We start from the raw sequence: 15,833 nt of genomic DNA, 5'->3' as shown, positions 1-15,833 counted from the left end.
CAGTCTATAACAAGAATACAACAATAACATTACAACAGTACAACAGCTACAAAAGCTGTATCATTATCACATGTGGTGTTTACCTTGTGCCAGTATGAAGTAGAAGAAGCCCAGGAGGATGATGAAGAAGAAGAGAACCTTGAACCGCATGATTGCAATTCTTCTGTAAAAAGAAAGAAAATCAAGACCTGCTTCACTGATGTATTGTGTCTTACAATAATGTGAAAATTCTGACAAATTACGTCAAAATTCTGAAATATATTTGAGGGCAACGCTCACATCTCGAATTCCCGTCAACAACAGCTGAAAGAACCAAGTCCCTGTCCTACAGTTGTTGTTTGTTACAGATGTACAATTTTCCAGACAATCTGGTGCACACTGATGTATATCAAAGTAGAGACAGAAATATGAACCACCAATTTCACTTCACCATTTATAGAGGAAGTCATATAAGATGTAAGACTTCCTGCACCATGTTTTCCAATTTTCTTCTCAATTCATACTGTACAATTCAAAAAAATGTGAAAGTTGTGGGGAAATGTCTTACAAAAGAGCAGACCTTGCAGAAGGGCGAAAACCGCACATGAATAAAATCTATTTAAACTAGAAATACTCGCTTACACTCGTCATAGCACTAGTTTATGATAAACATTTTGTTTCACTGAACACATGCAAAACACTTTTGGTGTTATTCAGTCTCTTTAAAATGAACATAATGAGACAAATGGGAATACTGACGAATAGCTTAACAGATAGTATGAGAAATGCAGTTAAATGAATGCTCTCTCTATGTGTCTTACATTGTTTTGTACTAATTTTCTCTTTTCTTGTTGCATATAATTTAATTTCATGGTTATTAAAATCCAGGCAACAAAACATACTCATAGAAATCAGCTGCAATGGTCTATCACACACACACACACACACACACACACACATATATATAAGAAAGAATCAAACAGAAAGGAATGAAACTGATGCAGATGTTACAAGGTTAAAGGATTTTCAGAAATGTTGGAACTTGAGCTTTGTAACATCTGCAATGTGCTGCATTTCCCAAAAGTATCCAAAGCCTAAGTTCATCATACACTGAGAAAAATGTTGTAATTGTTACAAGAAAATATCAATATTTTCAACAATTAAAACTATGTATGGTGATTTACTTCGATAATTTGTGTAACATACTTAAGATCAGTTTGTTGCAAACACATGTTTTTTAGAATTAAATGTTGAGTGATGGAGCACAGAGTCAGGATCCTGGACCAGTGAATGAAATTACCACACACAGTGCAATTGCAAAAGTGCAATTCACTCGAAGGTGCTTTATTAAGAGAGGCTTTAAATATATACACTTTTGTTTTTGCCCCCATTTTTCATGAGCTGAACTCAAAGATCTAAGACTTTTTCTATGTACACAAAAGGCCTATTTCTCTTAAATTTTGTTCACAAATCTGTCTAAATCTGTGTTAGTGAGCACTTCTCCTTTGCCGAGATAATCCATCCACCTCACAGGTGTGGCATATCAAGATGCTGATTAGACAGTATGATTATTGCACAGGTGTGCCTTAGGCTGGCCACAATAAAAGGACACTCTAAAATCTGCAGTTTTACTGTATTGGGGGGAGGGGGGTCTGAAAACCAGCCAGTATCTGGTGTGACCACCATTTGCCTCACACAGTGCAACACATCTCCTTCGCATAGAGTTGATCAGGTTGTTGATTGTGGCCTGTAGAATGTTGGTCCACTCCTCCTCAATGGCTGTGCGAAGTTGCTGGATATTGGCAGGAACCGGAACACACTGTCATATACACCGATCCAGAGCATCCCAAACATGCTCAATGGGTGACATGCCCGGTGAGTATGCTGGCCATGCAAGAACTGGGATGTTTTCAGCTTCCAGGGATTGTGTATAGATCCTTGCAACATGAAGTGATGGTCGTGGATGAATGGCACAACAATGGGCCTCAGGATCTCATCACGGTATCTCTGTGCATTCAAAATGCCATCAACAAAATGCACCTGTGTTCGTTGTCCATAATATACGCCTGCCCACACCATAACCCCACCGCCACCATGGGCCACTCGATCCACAACATTGACTTTAGCAAACCGCTCACCCACACAACACCATACACATGTAACAGGGATATGTTGTTACACCAGATTATTCATTTTATTTATTTATGGTACTTTATTTTATTTTAATTATCTGTTATGGGGTATTTTATTTTGAAAGAAGATTGTGCGCTGTTATCAAAGGTTATGGTCACAGTATGCACGTTGGCTAACGTCATACGTAATTGAAAGAAGGAAATCGCAGCGCAATCTAGGTTCGTTCTGTTTCCGGCAATGCCATTAGAGGAGAGAGGTACGATTTTTATAAATGTTCACTTCATGTTTAAATGATCAAATGTGAGAATGTATTCTTTTTGATGTTATGTCAAACCGTTATTTCGAGTTATCAATGTGTTAAATGAAGTTTGATTGCTGTTATCGGGTGAATAGCGAGCTGCGTGTAATGGCCTTGCAGTGTGTGCAGCACGTGCGAAAGATGTGTTAGCGGCTAAGCAGCTAATAATGTCTTTAATGATATACAGACATATGTATATAAAGAGATATTCTATTTTATAAAGATAATGGATATTATATTAAAAAGTGAGATGCTGTGTATTCAGAAATTAACTACCTGGTGCACTTAACTTATACTTTGTGGTTAACAAGCATTGCAGAGCAAGCATTGCAGATAACAGTGCCTGTATGTTTTGAATTATTTGAATGTAAAAATGCTTACAAATTTCGCTTAGTATCATTAGTATCATCATTATTAAATATTATTGATATTATTGTTTATACTATTAATATTATTACATATAATGTAAATGTGTGTTGTGACTTGTGCTCTCTCTTTCCGGCAATGCCATTAGAGGAGTGAGGCATTGCAGAGGAAGCATTGCAGATAACAGTGCCTGTATGTTTATGTGTTTTACTACTCAGGCACTAAGATTAAATCACCCGTAACAACACCAGTTTTGTGTGAAAAGTTCTTTATTCACAAAAATCAACACAACGCAGAGGAACAACCGCTACACACGCTGTCTGCCATCTGCCCTGTACAGTGAAAACGTCCAAAAGTGCACCCACTCAAGTCGGTTACGACGACGAGCTGCAGTCAGGTCGAGACCCCAGTGAGGATGACGAGCATGCAGATGAGCTTCCCTGAGACGGCTTCTGACAGTTTGTGCAGAAATTCTTTGGTTATGCAAACTGATTTTTACAGCAGCTGTCTGGGTGGCTGGTCTCAGATGATGCTGGATGTGGAGGTCCTGGGCTGGTGTGGTTATACATGGTCTGAGGTTGTGAGGCCAGTTAGATGTACTGCCAAATTCTCTGAAACGCCTTTGGAGACGCTTATGGTAGACAAATGAACATTCAATGCACGGGCAACAGCTCTGATGGACATTCCTGCAGTCAGCATGCCAATGGCACACTTCCTCAAAACTTGCAACATCTGTGGCATTGTGCTGTGTGATAAAACTGCATATTTTAGAGCAGACCTTGGCATTGTATGGCCCCCGGGCCACATCCTGCCCTCTGTCTATACTTGACCGGCTCACGTGAGGTAATTGGTGCATTAAAAGTCAATCGCAAATAGGTGTAATTATGTGCACAAAATACAACCGCACTGCTTTTATTTTCAGAGTGCTATTATCATTATTATTATTAACGATTACGTCCGTTCATGTAACCATATCTCAAATGTGTTCGTGATCATATAGCTTTCAAGAAATGTGAGTTTGCCGTTAGCCGTAAGAGATTCTTCTTTTTTTCTTTCTTTTTTCTTATTTGTATCTAAATATTTTTCTTCATTACACATCTTGTTTGGTCTTATTTCGTATGTTAAAAATAATGTACTTTGTTAAGCAGATGCAAAATGTGAAACTGCAGTCTTATTCGCATAGGCTAGCATTTTTAAAACAGATTTTATTTTTTTAAAAGCCACATCTTGATGGACAACAACTAATAATGATCAACAAGCGGCATCAGTTGGTACAATGATTTTGAAACGTCAAATAGCCCTAATGAATGGCAGAGAAGGGTCCGCGCGATCACTTGCATTTTTCCTGATAATGAAACTAATTTTATTTCTGTAAACTCATAATAACAAGAAACTTTGCTTTTGTAGAGTAATAAGAACAAACAGGACGCGCTTTTTCCCATCTGTCTCTGAAGCGTGTCACAAATAAAGAACTGAAACTCATCGTATGACTGTCTCACATATGTGAGAAATATAGAAAGTTTAAAATGTCTGTAACCCTTTTCTTAACCCTAGGGGTTAATTTAAATACTGGCTTAAATAAGAAACCTGGTTTCCCGGCAGTTGAATGGTGAATTTGGATAGTGTTTTTGTCTTTAACTTTAAAACCGTTGTTATTTACTTTTTTCCTTTGTACAATATATCACTCAGCAATCACTAAAAAAAATGAATTATTTAAAACATTTCTGATTTATATTTTCCTCAGAATTTGTAACTTTGTTGAATGAATTATCTATTGAAAAAAAACAATGAAATACCAAATTATGAGGAGAAAGAAATAACAAAGGTTTATTTGTACGCTAATAGGACGACTTTTTTCTTTTGGGAAAACAATAAAGAGTGAAACAAATAAACAATATAAATTTATGAAAAATAGAAAATTCACAGATAAAGATAAACTCTTTTACCCAAGGGTATATGAATGAATGGTTTTAAGTAAATAAAAGATTTGTATCACCTTCTGTGTCTCAAGATTGTTATTTGTCTGTTACTATACTCTTTAACCTTGTTTCCCTTACTTTTTAACCTCAAATCAAAACGAGATGAGAATTCACAAACTTGCTTAGGTTGAACACCTCAGAAACAAGAAACACAAATTCAATGTCACACTTATCAGAAAGAAAAAAAACCCAGGGTCCAAAATTGTATAATGTCTCTTTCAGTCCCGTATGCAAACTTGGTATGAATCAGTAACACAGTCACAAATGTACGCGTACTTTCACGTTGGGGCCCAGTTCGTTGGTGCACATAACAGCTGAAGAGTTCAGAATAATCGTTCACAGACAATAAGGCTCAAAAAGGAATCCTTCCGACGATAAAGGGGCAATGTTGAAATCAATCATGACACAAACTCACTGCTTTCAGTCTCGTTCAGACCTAGCACACATCACCAATCCAAGTCCCACGATGAAACCATACGTGTCCAGTCCAGAACAAACTCAGCACCGCGAGTCCACGACGAGCTTTATCAACGCAGTCACTTTTCGCGTCTGTGATTGTCTCTTGTTGTCGGCACACACGGGGTGACTCAACGATTGCAAATTAAACAACAGGGAAAAGAAAAAATTCTTAAACAAACAAACCAAATAAACGAGGGTTGTTCCCTTACACTTTGGGCCTTATACTACAAATATAGTGGGTCTCCAAAATGACGACGACGACACAGAATTTCATGCACACGGTTCACATGCAGCCTCTCCTTGCCATGTGCGATGCTCCTCCCCCTTCTTCCTTGTGTAGCTCACGTTACGACGCAACCTTACAGATGCTCAGCAGTCATTGGTCCACAATAATACACTTGAATTAAACATATGTCAGTGGATATAAATAAAAACATCTGAACAATGGAATAATGCTGACGCATGTGTTAAAAAATAAACAAAAATAAAATACATACATTTTAATATTCTGCATCATTAAAACCCAAGCATGTTTTAGGGGTCCCTACATCTACTTTAAAACGAACAAATTCAAAACGAAATCAAATACCCCCTGATTATGTAATCTGTATGAAGGTTGCATTTCTGTCTAAAGGCATCTCTGTTTTTAAAGCATTTCATACGGATTTCCGTAGTCGGATAAATTCGATATTTTCCTCAGAAACAAAAAACAAATTTCTTGAAGAAAACAAAAAAGGAATATAGCCTATGTGTTGTGAATTGCCAACCTTTCTCCATTCGGCAGATATTGTTGCTTTTATACTGATACTTTTCTCAGGGTTTTAGAAAAATATAAATAGATTGTACAAGTTATTGGTAATGAATACATTCTATGAGAATTTATGTTTCAGGTTTTGACTGCAAATGTCACGGCCATAACGCTGAAACTGCGTCATGCTAATCCTTGTAATACTTGCTTTTTTTGTACAAAGCTGTGATGGTAGTTTTTGAAAACTGCAATATTTTTTTAAACTGTTTTTGTTAATGTTCATTAAATAGTAATATAAATATGTGCTCCACATTTTCATTGTTTGATTGTAATGTTTCTTTTAATGTTTTTTTTTTTTTTTTTTTTTTTTATAAAGAGATATAACATATATTGGGCAGAACTGAGTTAAGTGTATTGGTCCGGCCCTCATGTGGCCCCTTGCGAAAATTAATTGCCCACCCCTGTTTTAGAGTGTCCTTTTATTGTGGCCAGCCTAAGGCACACATGTGCAATAATCCTGCTGTCTAATCAGCATCTTGATATGCCACACCTGTAAGGTGGATGGATTATCTCTGCAAAGAAGAAGTGCTCACTAACAGATTTAGACAGATTTGTGAACAATATAGGCCTTTTGCGTACATAGAAAAAGTCTTAGATCTTTGAGTTCAGCTCATGAAAAATGGGGGCGAACAGAAAAGTGCTGCATTTATAATTTTGGTCAGTGTATAAAATAGATACAGGGAAGTGAAAATATTAGTTGTCAGCAGAAATATGAAAAGATAAAACATCACATCCATACAAGGAAGTACAACATGTCTCATGATTCTCTAGACTAGACTTATACTTGGAGGAGGATCTGCGAACACCTGGTCAAGCCAGCCGCCATCTGGATTCTTCTGCATGTCTATTAGTGGAATTATGGTACGGAGACACAAAGCGGCCAAAAGCTGACGAACATCTATATTTCAGCAGTTAAAAATTAAATGTGCCCGAAAACAGGGAAAAAGTACTTCGAAAACGCATTTATATTGTACATTATAGAAGATATAATTATATTACATTTGAATATATTATACTGTGGAGTTTTCTAGAAAAATAATCTGTTAAAATATATTCTAACGCTGAATGTTTGCTCCTTTTTTCTACATGCATTATTAAAATTTCTTCAGCGTTTCTTCAAAGTCCTTAAAGTTGACAAAGACAATCCAATCAAACAAACAAGACAAAAAAATATACTTTGTCATTTAGTTATTGAGAAAAATTATCCAGTGTTAAATATTTTCGAGATACAAAAGTATGTGAATCTTTGCTTTCAGTATCTGATGTGACCCTTTTTTGAAGCAATAACTGCAGGTAACATTTTTTGTAACTGCTGATCAGTCCTGCACAGCGACTTGTAGCCCATTTTTTAGTACAGAAACACTTGAACCCTGTGATGTTTGTGGGTTTTCTCCTGAGAACTGCTTGCTTAAGGTCCTTCCACAACATTTCAATTAGATTAAGGTCTGAACTTTGACTCAGTCGTTCCAAAACATTAACTTTGTTCTTGTTTAACCATTTTTTGTTAGAATGACTTGTGCGCTTGGGGTCATCGTCTTGCTGCATGACCCACTTTCTCATTAGATTTTAGTTCATGGACAGATGTCCTGACATTTTCCTTTTTGTTCCGTCAATGATGGCAAGTCGTCCTGGCTCAGATTTAGCAAAACAGGCCCAGACAATGATACTACCACCACCATGTTTCACAGATAGGATAAGGTTCTTCTTATGCTGGAATGCAGTGTTTTTCTTTCTCCAAACGTAACACTTCTCATTTAAACCAAAAATTATATTTCTGGAGAGTTGTGGCTTTCTCCTTGCAACCCTACCATGAACACCATGGTTGATCATTGTTCTCCTGATGATTCAACATTAACCAATGTGAGAAAGGCCTTTAGTTGCTTAGAAATTATCCTGGGGTTCTTTGCAACCTTTGAAACTTTTATACATCTTGCTTTGGAGTGATCTTTGTTGGTTGACCACTTCTGGGGAGGGTAACTGTGGTCTTGAATTCCTCCATTTGTACACAATCTGTCTGACTGTGGATTTGTGAAGTCCAAACTCTTTAGAGATGGTTTTGTAACATTTTTGTACTTTTTGCAACTCACAAATATTTAAAATTGGATCATTTTTCATAATAAATAAATTACAAAGTATATATTTTCATCTAATTTGTTTGATTGGGTTCTCTTTGTCAAATTTTAGAACTTGTGTGAAAATCTGATGAAATTTTTGGTCATATTTTATATTTTTTAAATATAGAAAATTCTAAAGTGTTCACAAACTTTCAAGCAGCACTGTATATAAATATAATTTACTAACTGCTTGTTTTCTTACAAAAATCTCTAGCTCACTATCTTCTCTGTTCTTTTTGTATTGTATCTGTTTTCTTTTTATTTATTTTACAATTAACAAAAAGCAAAGTAAAAAAAAATGCGTCTAATATTTGCCTGCTATTCCTTTTCTGTTTTGTCTCTTTTAATTTTATTTTTTTATATAAAAAAAAAAAACCTGAGACTTAGCACTTACATTTCATTGCTCTTTTGTTGATTTTGATTGCTTCCATTGTCCTCATTTGTAAGTCGCTTTGGATAAAGCGTCTGCTAAATGACGAAATGTAAATGGATGTAAGGAATTTAAATAATGCCTGTATAAATGTCAAAGAATGGTCAGTGCTACGTGACAGACTTTGCTTTTCATTTTCTGAAAGCTGACACAGACAGAGTCTTGGGCATTCTGAAGAAGTATGAATAGAAATTTCCTTCCGAAATTTGAATAATGCCTATATGAATGTGAAGCATCGATCAGTGCTATATAATGCATTGTGTCAGATTTGCCATTCATTTTCTCTACAGTTCTACACTCAAACCTTGTGAAACTTGAAACAGACAAAGTCTTCATCATTCTGAAGAAGTATGGATAGAAATTTTCCTGTTAACTCTGAAGGAATTTGAATAATGCCTGTATAAATGTGAAGAATTGATCAGTGCTATATAATGCATTGTGACAGACTGCCATTCATTTTCTGTAAAATTCTACACTAAAACCTCGTGCAAGTTGACACAGATAGAGACATGGTCATTCAGAAAAAGAATTTATTGAAATGTTCATGGTAACTCTGAAGAAAAATTAATAATGCATGTAGAAAAAAGGAGCAAATATTCAGTGTTATTCAGAATATATTTTAACAGAATTTTTAACTGCTGAAATATAGATGTTCGTCAGTTTTCTGCCGCTTTGTGTCTCTCCGTACCGTAATTCCACTAATAGACGTGCAGAAGAATCCAGATGGCGGCTGGCTTGACCGGGTGTTTGCAGATGACAGCTCACTTGACCGCGGTATTGAGAAGGACTGCATTTTTCTCAATGGCTATCAATCCAAAGGGTGCTGAAAAGGTAGGAATTAAATCACATATTAGCAGATTAATTGTCGAATGCTTTAAATATCACCAAGTAAACTAATAAAGTTATTCGACTGTTTTACTTAATTATCTGTTAAAATAATATGAAATATATCTTTCAAAAGTAGTTTCGTAAGCGTTTAACGTTACAAATGACTGAACAGGTGGAGTGAGCGGAGACATTTAAGTGTGCGAGTTTGGCTAACATTATATGGGAGTTTGGGGAAAGTGCCATGTGGTAATCACTTTATTTTTCTTTTTAAGGAGTTTGATATCAGCCGTGTCTCCGTTATGAATCTTCTCTGTCAGAGGCCAGCGGCACCAAATAAGAGGTAAAAAATAAACAAAAAATGAGCAGATTAAGTTGGAATGCTTTAATATCAAGCCATATTTTTGTGTTTTAATATCTTTAAAACACAAAAATATGGCTTATTTTATGAACTTAAAACTATATATTGTAAACTGAAAAAATTGAGTTTCCGTTACTTAAGAGTTTAAGTTGGAAACATGTAAAGTCTAATAGAACAAACAAGAATAAATTAAGTTCAAAATACGTAAAAGGCTAATGCAAATAGTTGCCTCGATTTTATTAAGTAAAATGGGCACAGCAATTTTTTACAGTGTAGCAGCCATAGGTGACAATGGTTTTTAGGTTCAATTTAGACTTTTGGTAAACAAAATCGCAAGATCTAAAATAACTAAAAAATAGCATACTTTTCTGTAAATTTTTTTTTTTTTTTTTTTTTTACTTAAAACTTTTACTATTGTCCTGTCCTGATTTATATCATAGTTCATTAAATTTCAAATCTTGCTTTTTTGTATGTCAGTGTGGTTGGTATGTTCCCTGTGCATGTGCAATATAAATGCAGTGTGTGCAATAAAAAAATAAATAAAATGCAAGTAAAAACATTAATAATGTTAAGTTTTCTATTTTAAACACTCTAAATGCACATTTCTGTTTTCCATTTAATATTTACATTTCAACACATCTACACATTTTTTTGAGCACCACAACCATTTTCAGCTATAATAATAAGAAAAAATATTTCTTGAGCAGCAATCAGCATGATTTCTGAAGGATCACATGACACTGAAAGCTGGAGTAACTGGAGCTTTAGCATGAGAGGAAAAATTTTTGTATATATTCAGTTTTTTTAAACTGCAGATTTACTGTATTCAGTGTATTTGTATTGATCAGTTAAGAAGAGACTTGTTTCAAAAGCGTTAAAAATCTTACTGATCCTCTTCTGAATGGCCTGAAAATGTATTAAATTCTCTCTTATACTTTGTTGTATTCATAGAGAATAATCGATCCGGGTACTGAACTATGTTAACCACATTTTGACTATCACAAAAAGCCAACTCCATTGTTACTGAAATGGCTCTCACCTGTTAGCTAGAGTGCGTGGTCAGCCGTTCAATATTCCCTGTTGATGTCCTAACCAGATCAGTCAGGTTCGGTCAGAGCTTGGTAGAAATTTCTTTCAGGTTCAGATAATAGGTTATAAGAAATAAATCACTCATGGTTTCGGTTTAGTCTTCACCCGAGTTGTGGCGAGGAGGCCGATCAATAACTGTCATTATATAGTCTTGCATAAACATTAAAAAGTCTCCTCCTTTTACTTCCATATAAGTCAAGCATTTGGTAAATACATACACATATTACTCTCTGTGAGGAAGTCCCCTGGTTGCCATGGTAATCTTAGGCACAGGATATGTGTGACCTCCACTCTAGCTCAGTTTCTCAGAGTATCAAAAGTTAAAAATGTAAAACTACAGTAACTTCTGCATAAGCAAGCAAGCCTATTCTTATTTTGGTTATAACACCTACAGTAGTTTAAGCAAACCACATATCCTTATAGGGCTTTTTCACACTTTCTGAGCCAAAAAACAACACTTCTATATAGTAAAGTGAGAAATAAAACATAGCAATCAGCCTGTTTTAGGAGATTCATCTGCAAATGTGTTGCAAATGCATTCCCCAGACAGTACAACTTCTTCAAAAAAGCAACACTTGGTTTGAGCTGTTCTCACGTCTTTCAAGATGCTCATATACATTGCATTTTCATAACTATTAGAGGTGAGAGCAGTGGTTCGAAGTCTATTTCCAAATCATTCACAACAGAATTTAATTCAAGATAAAAATCATTCAAAGCAATTAATTCTCTCAGCATCTAATCAATCGAATCATTCCCCTTAGTTTAAAGAGAATCCTCTGGTGCTCTCCCGGCTCTTTCTTGTCTTTCCCTTTGACGATTCCTCTTTTCTTCTTTTTTGATGCATTTCAGATTTTCGACTCATTCCTCTGTAACCCTTGAATGTAGAGGTCATCTAGGTACATTTCAAGTTTTTCTGGTTCATTGTTAATGCTCCCCATATGAGATTGTTCGGGAAATGACACATTAACATTGCCAGCTGATACTGCAACTTACAACATAAACATGAGGTTAAAAGTGCTCTCCCCCCAAAATTAATGTTTTTGACATACACTGCCACTCAAAAGTTTGGAATCAGTAAGACTTGTAATGTTTTTTAAAGAAGTCTCTTATGCTCATCAAGGCTGCGTTTATTTGATCAAAAATACAGAAAAAAACAGTAATATTGCTACATTTTATTACAATATAAAATAATCTTTTTTATTTTAATATACTTTAAAATATAATTTATTCCTGTGATGCAAAGCTGAATTTTCATCAGCTGTAACTCCAGTTTTAAGTGTCACATGGTCCTTCAGAAATCATATGCTTTATTATCAGTGGTGGAAACAGTTGTGCTGCTTAATAGCTGCTTAATATTCATCAAAGAATCCTGAAAAAAAGAATCACAGGTTCCAAAAAAAATATTTGGTTTCCAACATTGAAAATTCTAATAATAAATCATTATATTAAAATGATTTCTGAAGGATCATGTGACACTTAACACTAGAGTAACAGCTGATGAAAATTCAGCTTTACATCACAGGAATAAATTATATTTTAAAGTATATTAAAATAAAAAACATTATTTTATATTGTAATAACATTTTGCAATATTACTGTTTTTTCTGTATTTTTGATTTTTGAAGTAAATGCAGCCTTGATGAGCATAAGAGAATTCTTTAAAAACATTACAAGTCTTACGGATCTCAAACTTTTGAGTGGCAGTGTAGATCTTTTTAAATAACCATATACATAAGACTGAATTTACAAATATATTAAATACATAAACCACAACAAATCTAGAAATAAATACACAAATACATGAATTTGTTTATTGCACTGCTATTTTTAATTGATTAACTTTGTGTCTATACCTACAGTTTTGCATACATTTTTGGGCTATGATTGAGGGCGCAAATGCGGTTGGATCTAACGTGCCATTTGTGGCCTGGGAGGTCTGGGAGGTACGGGAGGAACTGGAGGTACAGGAGGTTTGGGAGGTACAGGAGGAACTGGAGGCCGTGGAGGAATTAGACATCTGCGAGCATTGGGAGGAACTGGAAAAACATTATGTCTGGAAGGTTCAGGAGGAACAGTAGGTCTGACAGATTTAACAAGGAAGGTCTGACAGGCGCTCTGTCGTGCCCCATCTGTCTGCTCAGATCTTCTAATCCTGGATCCACCACTGCGCACTTTCCTCCTCACATTCGACCCTCCTGATAGTCCGTCCACCCTCCGCATCAGATCATGGACCCAACTTTCTGTGGGATCAGTGCAAAACACCCTGCCATGATCCAATGTGAAGCTGCAGAGAGACAACTCCATTAAAAAACTGCGGAGAGACCATTGCAATAAACACAGTATGAAATCTACAGACGGACAGACAGATGTTGCTTACACAACAGCTGAGATGTTGATTTCCGTCCAGTTCTTGTTTTCTGTAGCTGATCACTCTTTTCTTTATGGACAGTGCAACTTCACTGACATACTGCAGACAGCAGGTCTCTTCTAAGAGACAAACAACAAAGACATTTAATGTATTAACATACATCAATCCAAATCCATATGCAATACAATGATTTTTATTGATTTTAAGTATTTGATAAGATTTATATTACAAAGAAAACACAAAATGTTCTGCTCAGCAAAAGGGAATATGAAGAGGTGAACACATTTTTTAATAGGAAAGTCCATATTTTTCATAAGTGCTTTCGAACAGAAGATAAAGCATATATATATGCAATTTAATAATAAGTCTTTTTATATTTTCAGATTGACTTTTAAAGCAATTCCAGCAACTCTAGAGGATTGGAGGAGTCAAGATAATCAAAGAGTGGAAACACATGTACACTGCCGGTCAAAAGTTTGCGATCAGTGAGATTTTAAATAAGTTTCTAATGCTCATCAGGGCTGTGTTTATTTGATCAAAAATACAGAAAAAAATGTTAAATTGTGAAATATTTTTACGATGTAAAACAACATTCTTCTATTTTAATATACATTAAAAATCTAATTTATTTCTGTGATCAAAGCTGAATTTTTCAGCATCATTACTCCATTACTCATTACTACAAAACAAACCTTTTAAACAGAAAATCCAAAATGTGTCTCTTCTCTTTCCAATTAGTGCAATATCACCACTTTTTTCTGTGTTCAGTACAAAGAACAAAAAAGGAGGAAACATGAAGATTGCATTCTTGGGTTTATCGGTTGGTTTTGTTATATCACTTCCTTTATTTGAACTCCTGTGTTTCGTGATATGATCCCTTAAGTGAAGAGATGTTTCTCTGATACAAACACGTTTTTAGTATTGCATGTGATAAAGCTATTGTTTGTAAGTCTGATGTTTAAAGTATTTGACACTTTTCCTATTTTGCCTGTGAGGTATTATTCCTGTAATGGTGTTGATTCCAGGCTCCTTTGGGAAACAGGCTTTTTAATATTTTTGTCTCTTTTGTAAGCAAAAAGAGCTGGATCTTTCAATCTATCCTTTAGGGATGGATCATACTATGAAAGCAGTGCAAAGAAACATGATTATTAAAACATAATCACAGTTTTTACCTTGTGCCAATGTGAGGTTGAAAAAGCCCAGAAAGACGATGAAGATGATGCAGATGAACCGCATGATTTCCCTAGTGTCTCTACTGTAAAATAAGAGAAAAACATGAACTGCTTCATCAGATAGACTTACAAACACATATTGAGCTTTCGTAAAGTCTATCATATTAGTCTGCTCACCTTGTTAGTGAAGAATGTGCATGTTTCCAAAGTGCATTTATATATAAGGGATCTAACCCTGACACCTGAGCCAGGTGAAGCCACATCCCTCATAAGGAAATAATGAGGTATTATGAGACAAACCTTCATGTGTTGCAGTTAATATTGTTACTAATTTTTAAATCCTTCAGCATGATATTAAATCATCCACTTGGACCCAAAGGCTTAAAATGTCTGCACCACCACATACTGCATCATGGTGACATCATGGTTGGTTTGCATTCAGTGCTGAATGCAAACCAACCCATCAACATCCTCACCACCTTCTCCGGCTTTCCACCCTACACCAGATGAAATAACCCCTATATATAGCATACATTAATCACCCTATAGCAGATCTATTATACAGGTGGAGCTGGGGAAGGTGGAGGGTTTCTGAAGCATGCTGCAACTACTACAGCAAGCACAATCCAAGTATTTGAGCTGCAAGCTCGTTGGCTCAACATGAAATTATTCTATAAATATAAAAAATGAGGTTGCAATTGCAGGGTATGAAGTTAAAAGCACAAGACAGAACTGCATTTATGTTTTTTGACTCATTCAGTTAAGTCTGGGGATAAGATAAAAAGAAAGTGCAGGCAATGTTCCCCTCGTGGCTCTCTGGTTTTATCTGTCTGTGTAATAAAATGTGGAAAAAGAAGAAGCGTGAAGGTTTCTAGTAAAGTGGGATTATTGTTAGGTGATTACAGCCATGTTATTTTTATATGCACTAAAAGAATATATTACACTATTGTGATAATAATTTAAAAAGGATGTATAGTAATGGGTGAAACGGAGCTTTTTGAAAGTCCTAATCGGTTATTGTGTCGCAAAATGATTCACTGTTTCAAAGCACTCCAATTGAATCATATATCGCGAATCATTAGGTTCACACTCCAAAGTCCTGCCTTCCATCCCAATGTGCATACTATCCACCCTATCTGCCCTGGTATTGAAATTACTAATATCACATAGAATTTAGGATGGATAGTATGCACATTGGGACGCAGGCCTGATCTTCAATGGTTCGCGAATCATTATTCAGATCGGAACTGTGAACCACGATCGTGAATCATTTGATTCAGATCAGGAATTCGGTGCGGGTTCGCGAATCATTTGATTTAGATTGGCCCTGTGTCCCAATGTGCATACTATCCACCCTATCTGCCCTAAATAGTATTGAAATTTACTGGTATCAAATAGAATTTAGGGTGGATAGTATGCACATTGGGACGCAGGCCGGGACTTCGCAAATCG

The 15,833-nt window shown here is 35.6% G+C and overlaps 1 long non-coding RNA gene and 1 pseudogene across 1 annotated transcript; both read right to left on the bottom strand.

Moving 5' to 3' along the window:
* Nucleotides 1–9,079: 9,079 nt before the first annotated feature.
* Nucleotides 9,080–10,945, bottom strand: LOC127175577 (uncharacterized). The gene is made up of 2 exons (XR_007829007.1): nucleotides 10,792–10,945; nucleotides 9,080–9,389 (listed from the first exon to the last, which is right to left on the bottom strand). It is a non-coding gene; the product is annotated as an uncharacterized LOC127175577 (long non-coding RNA).
* A 1,780-nt stretch (nucleotides 10,946–12,725) lies between these two features.
* On the bottom strand, nucleotides 12,726–14,519 carry LOC127175550 (C-C motif chemokine 25-like; annotated as a pseudogene).
* Nucleotides 14,520–15,833: the final 1,314 nt, after the last annotated feature.

This window comes from Labeo rohita, chromosome 2 (assembly GCF_022985175.1).
Source record: "Labeo rohita strain BAU-BD-2019 chromosome 2, IGBB_LRoh.1.0, whole genome shotgun sequence".
NCBI classification, from domain to species: Eukaryota; Metazoa; Chordata; class Actinopteri; order Cypriniformes; family Cyprinidae; genus Labeo; species Labeo rohita.
Note: the sequence above shows the minus strand (reverse complement) of the source record. Positions and strands in the feature narration are given on the sequence as shown.